This window comes from Carettochelys insculpta, chromosome 15 (assembly GCF_033958435.1).
Source record: "Carettochelys insculpta isolate YL-2023 chromosome 15, ASM3395843v1, whole genome shotgun sequence".
Taxonomy (NCBI): domain Eukaryota; kingdom Metazoa; phylum Chordata; order Testudines; family Carettochelyidae; genus Carettochelys; species Carettochelys insculpta.
Window position 1 is genome coordinate 10,016,379 of NC_134151.1, and position 27,339 is coordinate 10,043,717.

General features: G+C 41.4%; 1 protein-coding gene across 1 annotated transcript in view; it reads right to left on the reverse strand.

The window, feature by feature from the left end:
- The window catches only part of TENM2 (teneurin transmembrane protein 2), a 1,128,689-nt gene that overhangs the window by 1,027,689 nt on the left and 73,661 nt on the right, over window positions 1–27,339 (reverse strand). Inside the window, exon 2 of the mRNA XM_075010154.1 lies at window positions 6,238–6,348. The gene's annotated coding sequence lies outside the window, so the exon portion shown is untranslated. The remainder of the gene's footprint in view (window positions 1–6,237; window positions 6,349–27,339) is intronic.

Below are 27,339 nucleotides of genomic sequence, written 5' to 3' on the forward strand. Positions count from 1 at the left end.
TAACTACATATTTATTCTTGTTCTTCTGCCCTCCTCTGCATATACTAGAAAACTACAGAAAGTTGCTGTTTTTTTAAGACCAATGTCATATTTATTCTTCACTACATTACATAAAGAAAAAGTGATAAATGCATGGGAGAATAATCCTTGGACAATACTGGACAACTTTGTAATTAACAATATTTAATTCTACTTTAGCTATTGGATAGAACAGAAGTTTCCCTGCCTTTACTGCTAAAATAATAAACGAGGAAATAGTGAATGAGGAGAAATTATACTGGCTTTGTGATTCCAATGCTTACAGTGCCAACAGCTTTTCAGTAGCTTCTTTGTTATTTTTCAGTTTAAGAGCAAAAAAACCCAGTTAAAACACAATTAAAATGTTAATTGAAAGATATTAAATTATCTTCTTAAAAGATGACCAACTGAAAACTTTTGGAAGGATTAATGTTACCTATTTCATGGATAAATGTCAAAAAGCCAACACAAAACAAAAGCACATGCCATGACAAAAGTAAGAACAAATAATATTTTTAGTCAATAAGCCTAAACTTTCAGGGACTTATTCTGCAGTTCCATGCACCTTAAGCAACATGGGGGTAAACCACTACCATTTCAAGTTCTCCGCTACAGTGGTAAAAACTTACATTAACTCTGTACAAATGAAAATACTGTATAACATATACAGGAGTGGAAAATCAAATGCTAAACCTTAAAGTACAATGAGCATAGGGCCCCTTTCTCATCCCAAAATGTACATCTTAACAACTTCGAAGACATCACTCAATTGATATCATTCTTTTGTAATTACACTAAAAATTAGTGTCAGCAGTCTGATTCACTTAACATTCAGCACATAATAGAGCAGAAAATATGAAGGCCCACCAGATTAAAAAAATACATGTAAAGTGGATGCATCGTGGACTGACAAACACTGCAGGCATGGCATGGTCCTGTGAACTGGGGTTTTAGACATAAAGTAAAAGATCCTATTCCTTTCTGCCTTATCCTTTTGGGACTTGCCCTAACAGTAAGAACAAGATAAAATGGTGGGCAAAACCAGGAGACTCTGGAGAAGGTACACATAAGAGCAGAGAAGGAAAAACAGGGTCTTCCAAAGATTTCCATTTAACTGATAAAACTGGAGCCTGAAAACTGCAACATGAGAGAATATCATGAGATTAGGGAGAAACTATAAACATAAATCAGAAAAATCATTGAGACTTTTCTGCAATATATAACGAACAGGAAAAAAATGCAAAACCAAGCTGTCCAGACTTAAGATAACTGGGATACAGGGAGAAAATGTGTGTATTTATCTCATAGAACTGGAAGGGACCTTCAGAGGTCATTGAGTCTAGTCCCCTGCCCTCATGGCAGGACCTATCATCATCCCTGGCAGATTTTTTTAAGCTGTTTGCCTCAGATCCCTAAATGTACCCCCTCAAAGATCAAGCTCACAACCGCAGGTTTACCCGGCCAATGCTCAACCCACTGAGCTATCCCTTAGATTATGCAAGCTTTAGGTTACCTCATATAAATGCAAGGCTGCAGAAGGTTATAAAACAGCATGGAACTCTAAAGTTAACCTCAACTGGGCAGAGCAGCAGCTCAAATACTGCAAAAAACCCCCTCTCAGGGCTTGTGGTTAGTAACAATGAGAATCTTCAACTCATTTAATGGACATCCCACTGTTGACAGTTTGATCCTAGACCAAAATTTGAAACCTTGAAATTTGGACCCTTGAATTTAATAATTGAGGTCTGCTTCAAGCACATTCTTTAGCCCCAGACCCCTGTTTTAACAGCAACAGTTTACGTTGCCCCCAGCTTTGCCTTTGAGGCAGAGATTTTGTTTATAAACAGAGGGATGCAGGTGATTAAGATATGGCTTGTTATTCGAGTAACTGAAGGTTCATCAGATGATTACCCAAACATTGCCAGGTGCTCCATTTAAGGGATAGGAAATAAAGGGTAGGGACTGAAGTAGTGTGCTCCAGGGATCTGTACTGGGACCAGTGCTGTTCTATTTACACATCTCATAGAGCTGGAAGGGACCCTGGGAGGTCATCGAGTCCAGTCCCCTGCCCTCTTGGCAGGATGAAGTGCCATCTCTTTTTTTATCCCCCCTATTTGCCCCAGATCACTAAATGCCCCCCTCAAGGAATGAACTTACAATGCTGGGTTTAACAGGCCACTGCTCAAACCACTATTCATAAATGATCTTGAAAAATGGGTAGAAATTGAGGTGGCAAAATTTGCAAATGATACAAAATTACTCAACATAATTAAGTCTGAATTTGACTGCAAGTAGTTACAAAGAGATCTCACAAAACTGGTTGATTGGGCAACACAATGGCAGATGGAATTCAGTCTTGATAAATGCAAAGTAATGCACATGGAGTAATATAATCCCAACTATACATACAAAATGATGGGGTCTAAATTAGCTGTAGCCATTCACGAAAGAAATCTTGGAATCATTGCAGATATTTCCCTGAAAACATCTGCTCAATGTGCAGTTGCAATCTAAAGAGCTAACGGAATATTAGGAATCATTAGGAAAGGAATACATAATAAGAGAGAAAATATCATATTGCCTCTATATTAAGTCATGGTATGCCCACATCTTGAATACTGCATACAGATCTGGTCATCCAGGTTGAAAATATATATTATATATAGGATTCGTGAAAGTACAGAGAATGCAACAGAAATAATTGGGGTAATGAACATCTTCCATATTAAAAGAGATTAAAAAAGACTGGGATTTTTCAAATCAGAAGATAACTGAATAAAGGGTATGGGGGGATATGTTAAAGGTCTAGAAAATCATGAATGGTGTAGAATAATTAAATAAGGAAATGTTAATTATTCCTTTACTAAAATAACTCAAGAAGGTCACTCAATCAAATTTATCAGCAGCAGATTTAAAACAAACAAAAGAAATTATTTCTTCATAGTCAACATGTGGAATCCTTTGCCAGGGCATGTGGGAAAGGTCCAGACTGTAACAGAGTTCCCGTGAGAATGAAATAAGCTCAAAGAGGACAGGTCCATCAATGGTTACTAGCCAAGATGACAGGGATCGTGTCCCTAACCTCTGCTTGCTGGAAGCTGGGAACAGGCAACAGGCGATGACTCTCTTGATGATTGCCTCTTCTGTTCACTCCTTCTGAAGCACTTAGCATTCACCACTGTGAGAAGAATGGACTAGATTGGGGCTGGCAATAATTTTCACAGAGGGGCAACTCCACAAATTTTGGTACTAGTCTCAAGTCAGTTCTGGGCCCCCTGGAAAGAGCATGTCCTTGGACAGAAGGGTTGGGGGATTACCGAGAGAGGCTACATTTACACTACAGCAATCTTTCAAAAGAAGTTTTTCTGGAAGATCTTTTCCAAAAAACATATTTCGAAAAAGTGCGTCCGCCACGCAAAAAAATGAATTAAAAAAATCAATCTGCTTTTTTTGATACAGAGTGTTCACACAGCCACTGCTCTTTCGAAAGACAGGCCAGGGATCAAAAAAATCCAGCACCATGAGGACTGCTCTTTCAGAAAAAGGGTCCCGGGGCATCTACACACATTTTTTTTTCCCAAAAGAATCTTTTGGGAAAAGGTGCCCTTCCTCATCTGAGAGAGGAAGAGGGCCACCAGAAAAAGTGCTGTGTTCTTTCTATTTCAGATTAAAAATGCTCATTTTGTATGTAAAGGCTGAGTGGGTTTTTTTGGAAAAGGCCAGTTTTTTGTTTACTAAAGAACTTGCTAGCGTAGATGCAGCCAGAGAGACAGAGTGTGCAAGTATGAAAGAGAAACACTTTGTGTGTGAGACAGACAGATTTTGTGACACAGTTTGAGTGCATGCTTCAGTGTATGTGTGACAGAGTGTGTGTGTGGCACAGACTGGGTATGTGTGATAGTGGCACAGAGTCTGTGCTGGTTGCTGCTGGGTCAGTTTTTGCAAGAAGCCACCTTCTGTATCCTTAAAGGAAATCTGTCCTGCCCTGTTGTCTTCCCCACTTCCCTGTTCTGCACTCCTGAGTGAATCACTTACCATCATATGCTTCGGACTATGTGTCTCCCTCTCCACGATTCCTGCTCTGCAGAAATAGGGTACAGGGACAGGAGAACACCCTGACTTCCTCACTACTCTCACCATCCCCCCTGCCCATCTAGCAGGAGAATCCTAGGAGCAGCTCGGTTGCAGCTGGAACAAAGGGTTGGGGAAGGGGCAGCTGAAAACAAGCTGCTGGCTGTATATAAGCGCACACTGCTAATCAGCTGGGTGGGTGGGAGAGAAATGCTTGGTGAGAAAGATTTGGCCCTTGGGTTTATTTTGCACACCCCTGGGCTAGATGGACCATTGGTCTGACCCAATATGGCTGTTCTTATACTCTTACAAGAACTCAGATGTATCTGCCCCATGCTGTAACCCAGAGTAGTCAACTGGCAGCAATAAAGATGCAGTACGTTAATGTAGTCCCTGTGCCTCCTATGATATATGTTAGGGTCTGCCCTGTTCTCCCTACAGAGATTGTATACTGATATTATAGAGAACGTATAGCCCAGCACTCACTACAATATCTTCCAAAATTTCTTTTGAAGAGTTAGCTCTCAGTCAGATAATGTAACATGTTTGTTTCCGCTCTCTGGCTGGCAGCATTGGAATGCCAATCAAACTTCCTTACCTGGAAGGTGGCCCTAGCACACCAGTATGTTTTGAAGACCTTGTAGAATGAGTTAATATGTAAATAAGTAAATATACACACGCCTTTCAAACACATTTTTCTTCTCTTTCCGTGACCCTAAAGATCACCAAATAAAAGTCATGTTCAGCTATAAAGGCGACAGGTGTTTTTACAAACATAATAAATAATTACAGAAACAATACTTAGATTTGTAAAATACCAGACTTTTTTCTCTTTAAGAAGAGACTGTTTTACATATATATTTACAGTTTACCTTTACCTAGCTTTCACATAATTTCCCTGCATTTTATATATCACTTATTATAATCACAAAACTATTAATGTTGCAAATTTGGAACTTTAATTACATAGTAGTGATCTTAGTGCACTAATAAAATTTAAAAAAAAAGTTATGCCATCAGGAAATCAGAAAGAAGTCATTTCATACAGCCAAGAAGTTGCATTGCTTGTTGCTGAAAAAGGACCCAGTGTAACAAACAGAATGCCAAATAAGGGTTTGATTTTTCATTAGCATTTAACCCTTGTAGCTTCCACTGAGATTTCATCTGCAGTCTCATGCATACCAGGCTGAAAAGTGTTTATGCAGCTGCAAATCCACATGCAAACAAATATAATTAAATATTTTTAACAAAGGGGCCAAATCTAGCCACTATTATTCAATCAGAACACATCTGAATTCAACAGCAATTTGGCTGGGATAAGGATAGACCGCTATACTTGAAATTAGTATACAGTAGAATTAAGAACCATAGCATGGTGAAGAGCTCAGAATGATTAATTTCATTATAAATTTGTTTTAACTTTTCCAGGGGAATCATCAATTGAACGGGTTATATTTCCTTTCTCCTTTTGAGATGCTCCTAAAAATGAGACACTTTTCTCTACTAGACACTCTAGGGTAGTGTGCTATTGTATATAATTATATTAATTCCCAGAGGGTATGTACAACATAATTAAATTATAGGGTGTCTTGTGAGCATTCTGGCTGGCAGTTAGAGGACCATGAAAGAACTGACAATTTACAGGGCTATTCTCTCATTTATCTTTCCTTTGCACAGGGCATATTATATTATATGCAGATTCATAACACTAGGCATATTCAATCAACCATTTGCATTGGCTGGCTAAACAATCTTCACTGCTCTAGGATTCTGAATAAATGGTCCATCTTGAGCAAGGAACAATTTCTTTTAAGAAGAAGAACAACACAAATTCCTAAAACCCTCATTTTATTCAGGTCTTTCTTTCACGATGGGCAACTCAAACAAAAGCAAAATCCAGGCAGGTAGAGAAAAGGGAGGCTTGTCTTTGTAAAGCATTCCGAAGTGCTTCAATTGGACTGGAAGAGATTGAAGCAGATTTTCTGTAAAGGAAAATGCTAGGACAAATTGCTTTTCTCCACAAAAAGTACTTTTCTGCTGAGATCTGGGAAAGCATTTTTAAAGCCCATATGGAAGCACTTTGGTCAACAATACAAACACAACCTGAAATAGAACAACACATAAAATTGTAACTATGATTCCACTCACCAAAGTGGTGGACCTTCAGCACTGTATTCAGCAGGCTTTGTAGGTGATGTCCACTACACACAAAGTGACAGAGTGCTCCCAGTTTGTTCGGCAATAAAATGAAAGATGTATCTGCCAGGAAGAAAGAAAAACACAAAGTTCGAGAAAAATCAGAAAATACCATAAACATAGATTAAAAAATCAGTATCCAATAGCCTTTACAGTCTCCAAGCAAAGAAAAAAGATTTCCCATCCCTGAGGATCGGGTTTCTGTGACGAAATGTTACACAGTTCAGGCAGTGAATATGTTCTTGATACCCAGAATTAGTAGGCAAAATGCCAATCACTTCTGTCCAATTTTTTTCCTTACCCTACACCCATCTGTAAAAGAAGATTGCCATGTTTTTTTTCCATGGGATTTTTCATTGTGGAAAGCACAACTTGGGGGTGGAGAATGAGTCATTTGGGCACAATCAGGACAGGTTCCTGCCTATTTGGTCAACAGATTGCTCTTAGGAGCCCCAGTCACAACATGAATTGAAGAAAACAACTGGAACTAAGTGAGTTGTCATTCTGTGTAATGAGTTGAAACAGCAGAATTCCATTGTGCAAAAAGTCCCAAATCAGTAAAAGCAGAAGAAAAGGGTGTGTGTGGGAGGGGGGGGATGACCACCGTAGGTGTTTATCTTCCTGGCTACAGCTACACAATGGGGTTTTGTCAACAAAACAGGCATTTTGTTTACAAAACCCCTGGAGCTTACTGTCAACAGAACTCCTCACTTTCGTTGACAGACTACTGCCTCACCCCCACAAGGCAGCATGCCTTCCTCAACAGATTCTGTCAACAAAAAAGCCATGTGGACACTTCAAGGTCCTTCTGTTGACAGACAGAGCTTCCAGGTGACAGGGCAGCCTGGGCTGCTGGCTTCCTGTAGGCTGCTCTGTTGAGAGATTAGCCAGGCAGCTTGACTGCTCTCTGTCAACCCAGTGCTTCAACAGAGTGATCCGCTTTTGTGCATCGCTGTAATCTGTTGACAGAAGTTTTGTCGGAAGATTTCTGTCAACTGATCGCTGAAGTGTAGACATAGCCACTTAACTCCCCGGCAAAACACCATTAGTTTCAATGGGGCCAGGATTTCAGCTCATATCTCGAAGTCCAAGAAAGGAGTATTGAAACAGTGGTCCCTATAGTACCATATTTGTAAAGACAAAATTGTTTTCAAACTGTTATGACTGCAATCAAGAACATCAACATTCTGTATATTTAATGTTGTTTCATCCACTACTTTTAATGAAAGAAATAAAATTTGCTGTTGGTTAAAACAGAAGCATTTTGGTGTACCAGGCAGTACTGCTCAGGATTTCCCTATAAATGTACAGGTGCAATACTATTCTAAGATGCTCTTCCACAGAGAATCTAATGATTAATGGAGGCTCACCACGCAAACTACGGTTTACATTAATCCTTCAAAAAATCTTGGAAAGCTGTAAGATGCACTCATAACATGATTATGCTAAAAGATAGTCTAGGAATGAGCATCATTGAAGCTGTATTGGTCCCAGGATATTAGAGAGAAAAGATGGTGAGACAGTATCTTTTATTGGTTCAATAAAAATATCATTTCACCCACCTTGTAAGTGTAAGAATGAATCTAACTGAGATATGATCTAAATGGTGGTTTAAGTCAATGTGATACAAATGGTGAGGTAAGTCAACATGGCTGTCCAGAAGTCTGCACAAGTGTAACTGCGGGAGGTGAAAAGGAAGATCTGCAACAAGAGCTAACAAGAGTGGCTGTAGAAAGAGAGGTGAATAAGTAGGTGCCCTCACCCATGGCCATCACTTACATTTTGTATAAGATCATCCTTAATCGGTGCAATTCTGTTTATCCCTCATTCCACATCTCCCTGTATAAGTTACACTTAGTTTGCACATCCACTGAATGGCAAATCAGCATCAATGACATCACTTCAACTCACTTTTCAAACTTCTTACACCACAATTTGTTGGTACACCACCATTTAAGCCACTGCTGAATTTGGAACACAGATGGACATAGCTAAGGCATGTGGATATACCAATTATGAATTGGATTGCTGTATCTTTTGAAAACCAAAACAAAACAAAACAAAACTTACTTAAGGCTAAATTCTGCCTTAAGTTGGATTTGTCTGCAAGGTTGGTGATGGAATGTGCATACTGATCTCTTCATAATAGTCCACAGAGAGCTAGGGGACAGACTAGTCTCATGCACAGGCTCTTGAAGCTCATCTTCAAGAGTACCAGCAAAGTGCCCTGTACAGCATGACCCCCCTCCACCATAAGAAAACTTGCCTTCTGAGGGTAAAAATACACCTTACTGGGTTTTTCAGTTTGCTTCCCTTTCTTGCTGTGGTCAGGAGCTAGTCCTTAGCAAGGAGTTGTGAATTCTGACAATTGCAATTTACACCTGTACAGGAAGTGTTGCACTAATCATTATTACATCTTTCATTAAAATGCATATTGGAGTAGACAAGTCCAATCTTCCACATGTAACAATATGCAAATAAAGAACTACTACATGCCTTTATTAAAGATTAAAGGGTCATGATAAACGTTAAAATTTGTAATATTAAAATGAACATTAAAAGAACTTTCAGATTCTACCCATAGAATCTCTGCTTGCAAGCAGAAGCTGGTCTGGAAGAAAGTTGTAGACCGAAACGTGTATTACACATTCAGAGTTTATGGGCTGGGCCCCACGCCGGATGGGGAAGGCGCTGGGCTGGCGGGGGGGCGTGGGCTCCACTGGGGGGCTGGGTCCCGTGCTGGGTGGGTCAGGGGCTGGCAGAGTGTGGAAGGACGGGCGGGTTCTGTTGGGGGGTTGGGCCAGGCTCAGCAGTGGATGGGGGATGGGGTGGGGCTGGCATGGTATATGGGGGGCCCCAATGGGGGACTGGACCAGGCCCTGTACTGGCTGTGGAGGGGCTGCCATGGTGCAGGGGGAGCTCTGTAGGAGGGCTGGACAGGACCCCACACTGACCGGGGAGGGGCTGAGGCTGGGGCTGGCATGATGTTGGGAGGGGTGTCGGTTGAGGGGCTAGGCCAGGCCCTATGCTGGCCAAGGGAGGGGTTGGGTCTGGCATAGTGTGAGGGGCAACATGGTAGAACCTTGACTGAACAGACAGATGGATAGACACAGCAAAAATAGTGTACAAGATACATGACATCACATGTTACTGCAATCTGTATAAATTATTGCCAAATAAAGTACAACCATTTCAAGGAAAATATAAAGCAATGATTAATATTTATGACAAATGTTAATAAATGACAGTGATATAGACAAGCCTATAAAATCACAGACAGTGCTAATGAGATTTCTAAGACACCTTCATCTTCGACCAAGCATCAATACACTCAATGGAAATTAAGCTTTTGAAATGTGGACTAAATTTAGTAGGAAATATGAACTATTTTTTTCCTTTTAGCCAGCAAAAGATATGAATGTGTTAAAGTGGAAGACTAGTCAATCTTAATCAAGTAGATTTTTTTCTAAAGAATAATACTAATCCTAATATTATACAGCCATGCAACTCTGAACAAAACTTGTAGAGAGTTCTGAGAAAGGTATCACAAACTGAACAGGTGTTCTGAGGAAATGTCTGACTTACAAAGAATATAATCTATGCACTACTAATTCAATGCACAGATCCCTAATGACTTCAACGAATTATAATCAGGACCTGAAATAACTACAAGTATTATGGAGTCGTATTATTGTTGCACCATAGTTAAGGTTTCGTGTAAAGGCTTTCACAAAGTGCTCAAAACTTCACTTGCACATATTCAGATGGGACTGAATATTCACTATGGCAACATCTACACGAGAAAAAGTCGACTACAGATACACAATTCTAGCTATGGCAATTCCGTAGCTAGTAGTAGCAGGCATCCTTCAGTCTGTATAGACTATGGATCGTGCCCTTTAAAGTTTCAATTGAGGACTTCATTTACAGTGTCTATTGTGACTATGAAGACCCACACGAGAGTGACAGTCCTTGCTGCATCTCTTGCAGATGTAGTGGGTGTCTGGCAAGTCCTTATTGTGCTTTCTGTGCGCTCGCTTCTCCTCTGCTAGCTGTCTGATCTTCAGTTCACCCTTCTGAAGGCCCTTGTGTAACCCCTGCCTCCATCTGCTGTGGTCGTCTGCTAGTTCTTCCCAGTTGTCCAGCTCGATGTCTACCTCTCTGAGGTCTCTCTTGCAGACATCTTTGTAGGGCAGCTGGGGGCGTCCGGGAGGTCTTTTGCCAGAGGCTAGCTCACCATACAGGATGTCTTTTGGAATCTTTCCATCATTCATCCTGTGGACGTGGCCAAGCCAGCAGAGTCGACGCTGCCTGAGGAGGGTGTGCATGGTTGGGATTCCAGCTTGCTTGAGGACAGCGGTGTTGGTCACTCTGTCCTTCCATGATATTCCAAGGATGTGCCTGAGGCAGCGCAAGTGGAAGATGTTCAGCCTCTTTTCCTGGCGGGCATACAGGGTCCAAGTCTCGCTGCCATAAAGGAGGGTGCTGAGGATGCAGGCTCTGTAGACTTGCATTTTGGTGTGAGTGTACAGCTTGTTGTTATTCCACACTCTCTTGCTGAGTCTGGACAGAGTTGTGGCCGCTTTTCCGATCCTCCTATTTAGCTCAGTGTCCAACGACAGGGTGTCAGTGATGGTGGACCCGAGGTACACGAACTCGTGGACGACCTCTAACGTATAGTTGTCAATGCTGATTGATGGGGATTCAGCAATATCCTGACCAAGTACGTTTGTCTTCATTAGGCTGATGGTTAGCCCAAAGTCCTTGCACTCTTTGGAGTACTGATCCAGCAGTTTTTGAAGCTGGTCTTCTGTGTGAGACACTATAGCAGCATTGTCTGCAAACAGCATGTCTCTGATGAGGACTTCCTGCACCTTAGACTTAGCTTTCAGCCTTGCAAGGTTAAACAGTTTCCCATCAGATCTTGTATGCAGCAAGATGCCCTCTGTTGAAGATCCAAAGGCACACTTCAGGAGGAGTGTGAAGAAGATCCCGAACAATGTCGGAGCAAGCACGCATCCTTGTTTGATGCCGCTCCTGATTCTGAAAGCATCCGATAATGCGCCATCATATTGGATGGTTCCTCTCATGTCTTCGTGGAACGACTGGATCATCTTGAGTAACCGTGGAGGACAGCCTATCTTGTGGAGCAGTTTGAACAGACCATCCCTACTGACCAAGTCAAAGGCCTTGGTCAGGTCGATGAAGGCTATGTAGAGTGGCTTTCTCTGCTCCCTGCACTTCTCCTGCAGCTGCCTTAGAGAGAAGACCATGTCAACGGTAGACCTCTCTGCGTGGAATCCGCACTGCGATTCGGGGTACACCCTCTCAGCAATCTTCTGGAGTGTGCCAAGGATGACGTGAGCGAACAGTTTGCCAGTGATGCTTAGGAGGGAGATTCCACGGTAGTTGTTGCAATCGCTTGTCTCCTTTGTTCTTATACAACGTTACAATGTTAGTGTCACACATATCCTGTGAAACCTCACCCTCTTTCCAGCACAGGCACAGTAGCTCATGTAGGGGTTCCAGGAGTGTGTCCGCGGCACATTTGATTACCTCTGGTGGTAAACCATCCTGACCAGGGGCCTTTCCTGCTGCAATGCTGTCGATGGCTCTCTTCAGTTCATCCACAGTCGGTTCTTGATCAAGTTCATCCATTACTGGTAGGAGCTCGACAGCATCGATGGCTGCGTCAACCACAACATTCTCGCATGAGTACAGCTCGGAGTAGTGCTCAACCCAGCGCTCCATCTCTTTGGCTTTGTCAGCAATGACTTCACCAGATTTGGATTTCAGAGGTGCCATCTTGTTCTGGGTGGGTCCTGATGCCTTCCTCATACCCTCGTACATTCCTCTGAGATTACCAAAGTCGGCACAGGTCTGGATGCTGCTGCATAGCTGGACCCAGTGGTTGTTGGCACAGCACCTGGCTGTCTGCTGTACTGTTCTTCTGGCCTCTCTAAGTGCTTGCTGGGTACTCTGGCTCGGTGAGCGTTTGTACTCCAGGAGTGCAGCGCGCTTCTTTTCAATGACTGGAATCAGTAGCTACATTTTACTTATCTGTTCTCAGCTAACTTGGCTGTCTATACTGGGGAAGGTGGGTGGGAGAGTTTCTTCCATCGACCTCCCTTACTCCTCATGTCTCTCAAAGATTACAGGGGTTGACTGCAACCCCTACAGGTCAATTTCCACCTCCATACTCGATGCACAAAATTGAGCACAGGGTAGTATAGATGTAGCCTATCCCAAAAGAGGGCATAAATGGAGCTTGTAGTGCAAGACTGAGGTAATTTTGTTTAGAGAGTGGCAGGGAAAAAACCCTCCCCTCACTGCAAGGGTAACTAACCTGCTTTTAAAAGTCTCTGCTTTTGTTGGAGAAGAAATGGAAGTTGTGGGCAAACTGTTTTGTTTTTTGTGAATGCCTAGTGGAAAAACTACTGGCTTGATCCACTTAAAATTTACAGTGAACAGAAAAGCAACTGACCCATCATCCTCACCTCCTCTGTTACTTCTCCCACATGAAACTGGAAGCCTGCGAGAAATATGTTTACTCTCAGTGATGGATCTCCTGATATTGTAACTCACTGTCTAAGTCTCCTATTTACTTTTTGATTTTGGCATAAAACTGGTATGCACCAGACTCTGTGTCTATTATTTGAGCTTGATACAAACTTTTTTATTGGAAAATGCTGTAACAATTTACAGCAAGTGTTCAGCATTCAAGCATGCCCACACCAGTATGGTGCACATTTATTCTGGTTTGCATCTGCCACACCTGCTGCTATGTGGGGCTTTGGGGATGAAAGCACCTAGGGGACTGTGATCCAAAGGCACCCCTTCCTATTCAAGGATTTCATATGTAGAGGTTGTCTATTAATATCCCACTAATTCCGTTTTGCTTGTTCTCTTAGTAGAATCACTTTTTTCCATATGTAGAACCAAACAGCCTGCTTGGTGCGTAAATCCAAAACCATGGTATTATAAACTGGACTGTGAGGTCAGTGAATGAATAAAACTATGGCATCTATCAGGGTTTTGAGCTGTACCTCATTTGGCAAAGGTTGAATTCTGTTTGTTTTGTACGCCAGTAATACTTCCTCTTGTTCTGCATTGAACATAACTTCAGACAATACATTTTTTAGATATTTTAACAGTCATGTATCTTAGGCTGCTTCTACACATGACACCTCCTATCAGAGGTGGCATGATAATGAGGCAATTTGAAGAGGGCTAATGAGGTGCTAATGTGCATACTCAGAACCTCATTAGCATAATGGCAGCCGCACAAATTTCAAAGTGCAGACTTCAAATTGCAGACTGACATTGTAGATGGGGGCATCTTCCAAATAAGCACCCTATTTTGACACAAAATAGCTCCACAAAACTAGATCGGAGCAAGGGAATATCAAAGTGGGGAGCGTATTTTGAAGTGGCCACCATCTACACTGTCCATCTGCAATTTGAAGTTTTTGCACTTCAAAATTCACATGGATGCCATTATGCTAATGAGGCACTGAATATGCATGTTAGTGCCTCATTAGCCTGCTTCAAACTACCTCATTACCATGCCACCTCCGACAGGTGCTGGCACGTGTAGAAGCAGCCTAAATTGCATATGGGCCATTACGAAACACAGAAAATAGTAAAGATCTACATAACTCGGAGGGTTCAAGGAGCTGACCTAAAACTTGTATTGATTTCAGTGAGCTTTGCACCAGGCCCTACATGAAGATAAACATGTTTAACTTTGGTTTCCTTCGCCAAGCTAGAATTGTTCAAACACTCATATGCAGCCATAGGCAGAAGTACAACCATTGAGGACAACAACACTGCTCTGACTTAAAGGAGTCATACCCAGGAATTCCAATCACTGTCAAAGGTCGGTTGTCTAAAAGCAATTACACTCTACATCTCAGGGAATCTATGTTCTTCTGATAAATACATTTTATATCACCTTATTCCAGAAAAGAACTGCATGGATCAGATTCAGATACTGCAATTGGAAGACAATCATTTTCTAGAGTAAATGTCCAATATTCATGTGCACTTTCTGTATTTGCTCACAGAACTTCAGCATGAACAACTGTCTGCAGGCTTGCCAACTGGGAGGCAGAGGAGAGGGGACAAAAGGGATAGTTGTCCTGGGGCTCAGCACTCCAAAGAGGCCTGGAGCTCCAGCTGCTGTCATGGCTGAAGTAGCAGCAGTGGCAGCCAGAGCGCCAGGCCCCTCTGAAACACCGTGGAGCACTGTGCCACCACTCTGCATATGGGTTTGAGGGAGCACAGAGGGGCCCCAGAGCTGACTGCCCTAAACCCTGCCCCTTCTACCACTAGCCCCTGTGGGTGGGGAGCCAGGCCCTCCTCCCCTATTGCCCCTGGGCTCGAGATGGCTGTCGGCCCTGCTGACTGTCTGCATATTATCACATGCAGAAGCATTTGAAAATCTGACTGAAAGTGTGCTGATTATAAATTTTCTAAATAATTTATACAGTATCATTCTATTTCTGAAGAATCCTTACAATAAAATGCTGGTGACAGACTGTCATCAGCATTTTCGTCTCACAGATCTTTGCTCGAGGCTCTGATTTTTGCACCATTTGCTCTTATCAGAAATGCAAATGTTCACATATAAGCTATTATAATTATGTAGGAAATATACTTGTTAAAATGGAATGTTTATTTTATTATATTCTATAACATTTGTTCCTTAGTGTGCAGTACTTTAAAGGTAAATAAAACCATTTCAGGCTATATTAAGAAACAAATTATATTGCAGTTTTTTGTGTCACATTTGTGTTATGCATAATACATGTAAACTTACTATTTTCATTTTACAAAACGAATGTTACTCAGAGTTCAATTATCTTCTTGCTATCACAGCACTCTAGAACTTGGAGTGACCTCGAGAGGTCACTGAGTCCAGTCCCCTGCTCTCATGGCAGGACCAAGCAATATCTAGACGATCTCTGGTAGATGTCTATCTAATCTGCTCTTAAATATCTCCAGTGACGGAGATTCCACAACCTCCCCAGTCAATTTATTCCAGTGCTTAAGCACCCTCACAGTTAGGAAGTTTTTCTTAATGTCCAACCTAAACTTCCCTAGCTACAGTTTAAGCTCATTGCTTATCTGCCCTCAAATGCAGTCCTCAAATATCTGTTTTTAAAACATAATTCTATCACTAAATTTATTAAAGGCCAGATTGTCAGGTACCAAGGGAATATAGAAATAACATGACATTAGAACAGCTATACTGGATCAGACCAAAGCTCCATCTAGTCCAGTATCCCATCTTCTTTCAGTGGCCAACGCCAGATGCCTCAGATGGAGTGAACAGAACAGATAATCATCAAGTAATCCCTCTTCTGCCATCCATTCCCAGCCTTTGATAAACAGAGGCTACAGACATAATTTCTACCCATCCTATCTAATAGTCATTGATAAACCTAACCTTCATGAATTTATCTAGTTCTATATGTTAAACACCCTCTTCCTACCCTGCATCAGCTAGTCAGAATAGTTATCAGCAGAGTTAAGAGGAGATAAGACACTTCAGGGCTGATACTCCCACCCTTGGCACAAGAGTGGGAGAAAGAGGAAGAGGAGGAGAAGGGTTGGATACTGGGAGGAGCCTTGACTGGCTAGTGAGGAAGGAAAAGTAGAGCCAGACCAGTAGATAATGACTTGACTACTGCCACTAGAAAGAACTGGGATAATACCACAACTCTCAAAAGTATGACTACAATCTATTTCTAAAACTTAGCTGACCCATACCAGCTGACTCAGGCTCACAGGACTCAGGATAAGGAGCTGTTTAATTATAGCGTAGACATTCTGGCTTGGGCTTTAGCCCAATATCTGGGCATCTGCATCTCACAGGCTCTGAGACCCCAGCTTGCAGCCCCTTAGCTTGAGTCAGCTGATACACGCTAGCCAAGGGTTTTTAATCACAGTGTAAACTTATTTTCAAACGAATCTCCACAGTGTGCTTCTCCTTCATTAGGACAAGTTACTAACTCTCTTTAGCCGTGTCTACACATGCACGCTACTTCGAAGTGGCGGCACTAACTTCGAAATAGCGCCCGTCGCGGCTACACGCGTCGGGCACTATTTCGAAGTTAACTTCGACGTGAGGCGGCGAGACGTCGAAGTCGCTATCCTCATCAGGAGATGGGGATAGCGCCCTACTTCGACGTTCAACGTCGAAGTAGGGACCGTGTAGTCGTTGCGTGTCCCGCAACTTCGAAATAGCAGGGTCCGCCATGGCGGCCATCAGCTGAGGGGTTGAGAGACGCTCTCTCTCCAGCCCCTGCGGGGCTCTATGGTCGCCGTGGGCAGCAGCCCTTAGCCCAGGGCTTCTGGCTGCTGCTGCGGCAGCTGGGGATCCATGCTGCAGGCACAGGGTCTGCAACCAGTTGTCGGCTCTGTGGATCTTGTGTTGTTTAGTGCAACTGTGTCTGGGAGGGGCCCTTTAAGGGAGCGGCTTGCTGTTGAGTCCGCCCTGTGACCCTGTCTGCAGCTGTTCCTGGCACCCTTATTTTGATGTGTGCTACTTTGGCGTGTAGACGTTCCCTCGCAGCGCCTATTTCGATGTGGTGCCGCGCAACGTCAAAGTTGAACATCGACGTTGCCAGCCCTGGAGGACGTGTAGACGTTACTCATCGAAATAGCCTATTTCAATGTTGCTACATCGAAATAAGCTATTTCGATGTAGGCTTCACGTGTAGACGTAGCCTTTGTGTCATGATCAGTGTAACTGGACTCAGAGTGCCAATGTTCCCCAGAGGGACTGGAACAAACAGGTCATCAGTGGTTCAGGAAACTGCGGCTGCGTCTACACTAGGAAATTAAGTCAAATGTATTAAAGTTGACTTTACACCTAGGTTTTAGAAAGATGATGATGAGTGTCCACATATGTTTAGAAAGTCAACACAGTGTGTGCCCACTGCTAATTTTGACTGTGTCAGCAGTGCATTGTGGGTACCTATCCCACAGTTCCTACACCCCTGTTGCATTCTGGGTTTCTGTTCCAGTGTGTTATGGGGAAAAAACATGCCGCAAGTGGGAGTCTGATGTCATCATCCCAGAGTGCATTGACCTCATTTCCCACTCCCGTTGAAAACTGCCACATACATTTTCATGCTATTTTTCCACAGCCTGCCCCTGGTGCACACTGTTGAAAGGCCAGCTCTGAGAAAAGTAAAACACAGTAATAAAAATCTGAGAAGTTTCAATTCGGAGCTAATGAAGAGTTGTTTATTGGTACTATGGAAATGCTTCATTTTGATAGTGTTATTCTGATTCATTTCATTTTGAACCAGCAGCCGCACGGTGGTGGAGGGGCAGCTCAAGAGCTCGACAGCTGCGTGATGGTGGGCTTGAGCCAGAGAGATCGGTAATCGTGTGGTATGGGGGGGCAGCCGGAGAGCCTGGGCTGATTCTTGCTCACCTGGGCTGCGTCTACACGTGCACGCTACTTCGAAGTAGCGGCAGTAACTTCGAAATAGCGCCCGTCACGTCTACACGTGTTGGGCGCTATTTCGAAGTTGAAATCGACGTTAGGCGGCGAGACGTCGAAGTCGCTAACCCCATGAGCGGATGGGAATAGCGCCCTACTTCGACGTTCAACATCGAAGTAGGGACGTGTAGACGATCCGCGTCCCGCAACATCGAAATAGCGGGGTCCTCCATGGCGGCCATCAGCTGGGGGGTTGAGAGATACTCTCTCTCCAGCCCTTGCGGGGCTCTGTGGTCACCGTGGGCAGCAGCCCTTAGCCCAGGGCTTCTGGCTGCTGCTGCTGCAGCTGGGGGTCCGTGCTGCATATACAGGGTCTGCAACTAGTTGTTGGCTCTGTGTATCTTGCACTGTTTAATGAAAGTGTGTCTGGGAGGGGCCCTTTAAGGGAGCGACTTGCTGTTGAGTCCGCCCCGTGACCCTGTCTGCAGCTGTGCCTGGCTCCCTTATTTCGATGTGTGCTACTTTGGCGTGTAGACGTTCCCTCGCTGTGCCTATTTCGATGTTGGGCTGAGCAACGTCGAAGTTGAACATCGACGTTGCCAGCCCTGGAGGACGTGTAGACGTTATTCATCGAAATAGCCTATTTCGATGTCGCAACATCGAAATAAGCTATTTCGAAGTTGGGTGCACGTGTAGACGTAGCCCTGGTGAGTAGTAGATTTGGAAGCAGTGGTCAGGACAGACCCATTTGGGGGCATTGTGAGATACTTCTGGACGCCAATAAAATCAAATTGAATGACACTGTGTCTACACTAGCATTAAGTTGGCCTTGTTAATTCAAATTTGATGTTACTCCTCAGCTGTGTCTATACTAGCAAGTTCTTTTAGAAAATACAGCCCTTTTTTGAAAGAACACGTGGAGAGTCTGCACACAAAATGTGCTCTTTTAATCCGAAATCAAAAGAATGCAGCTCTTCTTCCAGAAGCCCTCTTCTGATCCCAGACCAGAAAGAGCACCTTCCTTCTTAGAAAAGATTCTTTAAAAAAAAGCATGCTCTGGGGGCCCTTCTTTCGAAAGAGCAGGGGCTGTGTGGATGCTCTTTATTTAAAGACCATATCAATCTTTTGATCTGCTCTTTTGTGTGTAGATGTAATCTTTTGAAATAACTTATTTCAGAAGATCTCTTCTGGAAGAACTTCTTTTGAACAATCATTGTAGTGTAGACATAGCCCTTGTGAAAAAGCTGCATTAGAAAGTCAACCTTAGGATTCCTTAAAATCAACCTAATGATATTTGTAGTGAAGACAGGTACATTTTAAAATTGACCTAACTCCATTAAAATAGACTTTATGTTCTACTGCAGATGTAGCTGGAGAGTTACTGGAAGCATTTCAGCCACATGTATGGAGCAGTTTCACTTCTTTAATTTAAACTGCATTTAGATTCACACTTTGTGAATGTAACAATCTTGACTCTAAATAATTAACACAATTTGTGTTTTTATATGAAAGAATTTGTTATGGTACTGGCTTTCCTTACTAGCCATGAAGGCACATTTTCATATATTTTACATGAAGGAGAACACAGTAAAAGCCAATACTGAGAGCACATTATTCAGCTCCCTAATTTGTAAATGGAAAGGTTGATCAGCATTCAATAGGAAGGCTAAAAATGGCATCCAGTTGTTCACTGTGGGAAGAAGCATTTAAATAGCCTGCAATATAATTTTCTATCTATTGACATCAGGTTTGACTCTTCTAACTTACACTGGATCAGCTAAAGCAGCATGCAAAAGACTGAACAGGCTGGCATGCTCGTGTACGACACGTGTATGACAACTCTGAAGAGCAGCAATGCATACACCTCATTGACGCTCATTTGAAGAAGAAAGCAACAGCAGCAGCCGCACTAACAGAGCCAGGACAATTCCCTTGCCCCCACTGTGAACGTCCATGCCATTCAAAGCTTGGACTCCTCAGCCACATATGAATCCACAACCGATGAGCTTGTGCAAGCTCAAGACGTCATCGTCGGACATGATGGACTACCTATATATACACCAGTTTTACACTGGAGGTAACCTTTTGATTTAAATGCAGCTACTCCGGACTTTCACCAGTGTAAGTGAAAAAAGAATGAGACCCATAACAACTTAAACTTTGTCATCTCCTGTTAACTGAATTAATGGCAGATATAACCAAGTAATGCTTTTTCCCTTTTTAATTTGCAGTGATACAGTTATCCTGTAATAAAGTACTAACATATGATTATATGTCATTTACGCAGTCACTGCAAAAAAATCAATTACCATATTGTTGGCATACTCTGCAAGGTCAGTTTCTTTTTAATTGAAATAAGAAATCCACATCAGGATTAAAAATAAATTAATAAAGAATCAGAAGTACTATTTCAGATAAAGTGTTAAAAGGCAGACTTTAGTAGATACTATTGTATTCACTTTTAACTAACTGCAAGGTCACTACAAAAGAGCAGTGCCTTTCAGCAAATTATACCTTAAACCCCATTAAGACTAGAGATTTTCCTTTCAATCCCATATTCTATAGAGGTCTGAAGGATCACAGCCGTAGCTGTTCATTTTTTAGAAGACAACTTCCATAAAGGACTCAATTAGAGTGTGAACAAATAAGTGCCACTAGCCTACTTCAATGTCATCATCATTTTCTCCCAAAATATTCCATTTTTAAGCAAAGATATTCAATTTAAGTGTAATTAGAGCTTAGCTTTTGGCACCACTCTTATTTTCAAGTTGAAATGCCATCTGTTGGCCCCATGGCTCAGCCATAATGATACAGATGTCTCCTTTTTCTGTGCAATATACTCTCTTATTTTAATATATATTTCTTGTATATTATTGAATAATGTAAAATTTAACTAAAAAGGGAAGAGAGGATCCTTGTTAGGAATTCAGAATTCTACAAAGAAATGTAATCCATTACTTTTTTTTCCAACCACAATTATATTTCTTCTAGGATCTTGAGTCTCTTAAAAAATAAAATGAGTGCTTGGAAGGAAACATATACAATCTTCCAGGTCAAAAACTGTGCAATGACTCTCCCATGGAGTCTCCATATTATTATTATTATTATTATTATTGATATTGTTCATTAAGTACTTTGTATACTCCAAATAGTCAAGAAGAGAGAGTACCTGCTGTGAGGGGCTCATAAACTGAAGACAAATATATCTAGGCAGACCTTAGTGAAAGGGGAGTGACAAACAGGAATTTATTACATAAAGCTGCTTGATTCACTCTAGATAAAATAATAAAAATGGCTCTTTAAAGCAGGTTTAAACAAGGACGGAGTAGAGGCTTTGTGTATGATGTCACGCAAGTCAGAGTCTGGCTACAGGAGAATATGGTATAGAAGCTGACAAACTGGCAGACATGAGTGGGAACACCAGCAGACCAGAGGTCACTTTGTGGGGAGGGGCTACTTGACACTCCACAAGGGAAGGTAAGTGGAGACTGGCAGAGTAATGCAGTATACCAATGATGGGGACTAGAAATGCAATTACAGAGGTGGAATCAGTGTAGGGAGTGATAAAACAAAAGCCACAGGCAAGGAAAAAGCCTTTAGCAACTGTATTTTGTGTAAGCTAAAGGGAATCAGAGGCCAGAGATGAAAACATTGCAGTAGTCAATGTAGGATTAAATCTGTAGGTGGGAACAGAAAACAAACAAAGAAAAATGAATCTCAGAGGGACTGAGGGGCAAGAAAAAGCAGTATTTATATTTGGCCTGGGTATGTGGGTCAAAGGAGACAGAGCAATAAAAAAATAACCCCTTTTACATATGGCCCTGAGAAATGGTAAAGGTGGTGGTATTATTGACAGCAATGGAGAAAAAGGGAAGTGGGCAATATTTGTGAAGGAAGATCAAGAATTCTCTTTTGTCAAAATTTAGCTTAAGCTGATGATAAGACATCCAACACAGGTAGCATGTAAGCCAATATACAAGAGAGTCTGGAGAGAGACAGTTCAGTGGGAGAGACAGCAATTTAAAATAATCTTCAGATAGCTTCTGTCACAAACAATGTCTGCTGATAATAGCATTCAGAGATGCGCTATTGAGTCAGAAGAACAAAGAAAGAGACCCACAAAGTCACCGCAAAAAAGCCTGCTAACTGGAAAACAAAAACAAATGCAAATCATGCTTTCTTTGCATTTTTTCTTCATTTTTCTTCTTCACCTGAACACACCCACAAATATTTTATTTGGAAAAAGCTCAATTTGTTAGACATAATTAAATATTTAGTTAATTTATTATAGTAGGACACCTGCTAGCTCTAGACAGTACTTCCTAGGGCTCTGAGCTCAGATGCTCCTCCAGATCATCCCACTGTTTTTGGTAAGGAAGGATGCTCACATTGAAACTGGCAGGACTTCTACCTCATAAGCCTGCAGATCTAGGAATACTCTCAAGTGAAAGAACTATGCTTTCCTTGACTCCCCTCACCAAACTCTCACCATGATTCCTCAGACTTTTTTTTTGCCAGACGACCTCAATTTGTGTGGGGTCAAGAGGGCTTGCAGCCCAAGAATATTCCTGTTGGAGAAGAAGTAGAATCTGGGCTGGCTCCTGCTTGGACCCATACGAACCATATCCTACAGAATAATGGTTCCCAAGTTCAGTTCCTTCCCACCCCCATTGCTTGCCACTGGAACTGTTATCATGGGAATGTTACAGAATGTAGTGTAGCAACTGTTTTCTTCCAAAGGATATTTTTCAGACTCTTAAAAAGAAACTGTAACCTGAGAGAGGAAGGAAACTAATTGGTTTTCATGGTTTGAACTAGGACCAGGAACCAAAAACTCCTAATTTCTAGTCCGAGGTCTGACACTCATCACTAGCATGCTGCTGTTTCTCCCCAAAACTTTCTCATCACACATAAACTCTGTTTTCTGTTAAAAAAGTGATACATCAGAAAACTTGGGTTTACTTGCCTTATACACAAGAAGTTATTAAACACTAAAACTGCTGCCTTAAGGCTTTTGTTAATGATGGCAAAACATTATATCAGACTTAAAATTACCACATTCCATCAGACAAATTTCTGCTCTTGTTCCACCTATCAGCCTCACACCTGCAATTTTATACAACCTTCTAACAGTAAATGTGCTCAGATTTTATTGACAGTTTCATGACATGGCATACTTCACTTTCCACTGTCCATTGTCCTTAGCTGTTCAGCATCCTGACTGCTGTTCCTACAAGATAATGATACACTCAATTTCTACCTGTGAATAACACATTTTGCTGCAGGGCTCCTTTTAATTGAAACACCTGGTCTACAATTTCTGTTTTGCAGCAAGAGTAAACACATTTAACTGAGGACTTCTTTTATTTGTCTCCCCAATTAGAAGTGTGCAAAAAGTAACTAGCCTTAAAAGGAGTGAGGATAATCCAACTGAGAGAGATCATCACCACTATTTCGATCAGACTTTGCTATTTTCATGGTTAAGTAATGGGCATCTATTCAGCTTCTGATCAGCTGAGGCAGTAGACCATCCACCACAGAATTCAAATTATCATACTATATAAAAGAATGCATCACACACTCATGTTACCTTTCAAAAATCTGTTTTATGAATTTGTGCCTATGATAGTTATCTGCATAGCTTAAAAATCCCTGCATAATAATTTATAATTGACTTCGACAGACTTTTAACTGCAAGATCACGCATAGTTGAACTCAGCAAAAAGCTAGCTATCAGCAAACAGCTAGAGCAGATGTTTTCCCTATTTAAGCCTATTAAGTATGAACCTTAACGTTTTTTTCCTTCCCTCATAAAGAGCAAACAAAAGACAACCTAGAAACTTGCAAGTTTAGGCCCTCAATTCAAAGGACTTTGGACAAGAAATTTCCCAGAGCTATGTAATACAGTGTTTCTCAAAGTGTGGTACATGTACCCTTAAGGGTATGCAAAGAATTCTGGGGGAGTAAGCATGCTGGAGCCATATGAAATTCTTGGAGCAATAAAATGCTCAGATCCTCAAAAGCACTGTGTGCCACTCTGCACACACGTCCCTCCATAGTGCTTGGAGAGTGAATTGCACAGCAGTGGTGATGGTGGTGGTGGCAGTGGCAGCTCCGGTGATTCATGGGCACTGGATTTCAGCAGGGGGTGCTGGCTCTAGAGGAGGGGAGTGGGGACTGAGTTAAAACAGGGAGCTGGGGTTGCCTGGCTCTGGAGAAGGGGAGGGGGATTGGGTTAAAGTGGGGAGCTGGTGGTGCCTGGCTCTGAGATATTATGCTTATAATCTCAAGTAAGTGATACAATTGCTATTTGTACAATTTTAGTTTAGAATTTATAAATACACACAAAAGAGTTTAAAATGGACCAAATTCCTCATGAAAACAAAGAACAAAACTGCAGATTTGGAAGAAGACAATACACAGGAAACTGTATCAGAAACACTGACTCAATTGTGGCCTTCAGCAATCTGAAACATAGGTCTGAACATCTGATTTCATCCAAGCAAGCTCAAATTTTGCATTAAATTAATTGTAAAGTTTTTTGTAATTTAATTGATCACTTTTCCATCATGTTTACATACAAATATATACATATGTATGACTAAAGAAATTGGAGTTATTTTACATTCATCTAGTATGACTGTGCAAAGAGACTGTGCCTAATTCGGGAGGATGGGTGGGGGGCTGTGATAAAGGAGGAAGCTGGGTTGCCTGGCTCTGGAGAAGGGGAGGGGGATTGGGTTAAAGTGAGGAGCTGGCGGTGCCTGGCTCTGAGATATTATGCCCAGTCATAAGTATGATGGCAAGTTCATTGCCAGTAGTTAATTTCTTCCAACCAACCAGTTACTACTAAGTTGTTCAAACAAATGTGTGGCAATGGTAGAAAAAATTTCATGTTTGAAAATTGTGGGTACTGGGGTCTGTTTTGGGACTTGTTCTGTTCAATATCTTCATCAACCATTTAGATATTGTCATAGAAAGTACGTTTATTAAGTGTGCAGATGATACCAAGCTAGGAGGTGTTGCAACTGCTTTAGAGGATAAGGTCAAATTTTAAAATGATCTGGAAAAATTGGAGAAATGGTCTGAGGTAAACGGGATGAAGTTTAATAAAGACAAATGCAAAGTGCTCCACTTAGGAAAGAACAAGCAGTTTCACACATACAGAATGGGCAGTGATTGTCTATGAAAGAGTATGGCAGAAAGAGACCCAGGGGTTATAGTGGACCACAAGCTAAATATGAATCAACAGTGTGATGCTTTTGCAAAAAAAGCAAACATGATTCTGGGATGCATTAACAGGTGTGTTGTTAATAAGACACAAGAAGTCACTCCTCTGCCTCTTCTTGGTTAGGCCTCAGTTGGAGTATTGTGTCCAGTTGTGGCCACCACATTTCAAGAAAGATATCAAGAAACTGGAAAGGGTCCAGAAAGGAGCAACAAGAATTATCAAAGGTCTAGAGAACATGACCTGTGAAGAAAGGCTGAAAGAACTGGGCTTGTTTAGTTTGGAAAAAAGAAGATTGAAGGGGGACATGATAGCGGTTTTCAGGTATCTAAAAGGGTGTCATAAGGAGGATGGGGAGAACTTGTTCCTCTTGGCCTCTGAGGACAGAACAAGAAGCAATGGTCTTAAACTGCAGCAAGGGAGGTTTAGGTTGGACATTAGGAAAAGTTTGCAACTGTCAGGGTAGTCAAACACTAGAATGAATTGCCTAGGGACGTTGTGGAATCTCCACCTCTGGAGATATTTAAGAACAGGTTAGATGAATTTCTATCAGGGATGCTCTAGACAGTACTTCGTCTTGCCATTAGGGCAGGGGGCTGGACTCAATGCCCTCTCAAGGTCCCTTTCAACCTAGTATCCTATGATTCTATATATATCTAGGCACACACACAGACACATATATTGGAAAAGGGGTACTTTATGAAAAACAAAAAAGGTTGAGAAACACTGATGTAACTGTTGCAAACTAAATTAAATATAATCAGGCTATTCCAGAGGTATCCTCAGGAAACCACAGAGCAGATGTTATTTGAAATGCTTCATCTGTAATAGTCTATGGATGCAAAGGGGACCATCCATTACAGGGATACTAATTACCCAAAACTCTATCTGAACTCAGTGGGAACTGTTGGGCTCAGCACCTAAACAAAAGCACAAGAATGACCTGACTGGATAAAGCCACTGAACTCTCTGCTCCTATACCCTACATCCACCACTGTCCAAAATAGGTATACATTTATAGCCAGAAGTGTAAGAAAATCTGCAATAAGCAGCTGTTCAATAATTTGCCTACAAAGAAAATAGCTTGCGCTCATCAACTAGAGGTTGGCTTATGCCCCAAAAATTGAGTTTATATTCCTCTCAAGTTAGGCCCATGGTAATTATACTCTAAGTACAGCAATGCAGATTTTATGCCATTTTGCAACATACATCTATCCATTATATTTCAACTTAATTGTAATATACTTTGTGAATCAACAGTAAATTGCATCATTTAGATTGCCTATTATTCTCCTGTAACTAGCAGTTACATCTTTAACCCATGTCTGTCACTCCACTAAGTTGGTAGTAACGTATAAGTTAGAAGATTCAGTGACTCAAAATTGGAAAAGTGACATTTCAAAGTAATAACACAGTACAGGATCATGAATTACAAAGAACACAGTAGGTTAGGCATTAAAATGCAAATTCTATTGTGTTATAGACAAACCATTATGGAAGAACATACAGGTGTAATCTATAATAATTTTAAGATTGCAATCTTGATTTCTGCTTCAGATAGACATGTAGAGTGTTTCACGTAGAGCTCTATTGTGTCTGTTCACATTTAGATTGTTAAGGTTTAAATACTAAAGATTGTCAATGTTATATTGATCAGCACAGTAGAGACATGTAATACAGCAATCTGCCGCTCAAAGTGTATTAAGCTCAAAGACATGAATAATCATAGCCCCACTACATAACTAAAGTGAAAACTTATTCCAGCAATTTGGGGCTTTTCTAATATTTTGATTTTGGCTTTTTCTAAACACATCATACCATGGTGCATCCTGAATACAATGGAAATTCAAAGAACTTTTAAAATAAAGTGTTACTAAATCTTCTCTGCATGTGGAAGAATATTAAATTTCAGCTCTGCCTCTAGCATAATTAAATACCACAATGCTATGAAACTTTCATTAAATTACAGTGTTGGGAGCAAAATGTAAATTTGTCTTTAGATACGATGTTGATATTTCAATCCTTTTTGCAGGCTGAATATCATTAACTGTACAATACAGAGAATAAGTAAAACGGAGACACTGAATACCTTTTTGGCTACTCTATGATCTATTTAATGCCCTTATTAGCTTGTTTATATTTTTTGCAAAGGGAGCCATTATTAACTGCCATCTTCATGGATAAGAGAAACTTTAATTCTTCATAAGAGGTTTATAAATGTCAATTTTGTTTCGTCAACACTTTATGCTCCATAAGAAAGAAAGAAGGCAAACAATCGAAAACAAAACAAAACAGGTTCTTTCTCAAGGAGAAAACAAAAAAGCAGTCAAGTAGCACTTTAAAGACTAACAAAATAATTTATTAGGTG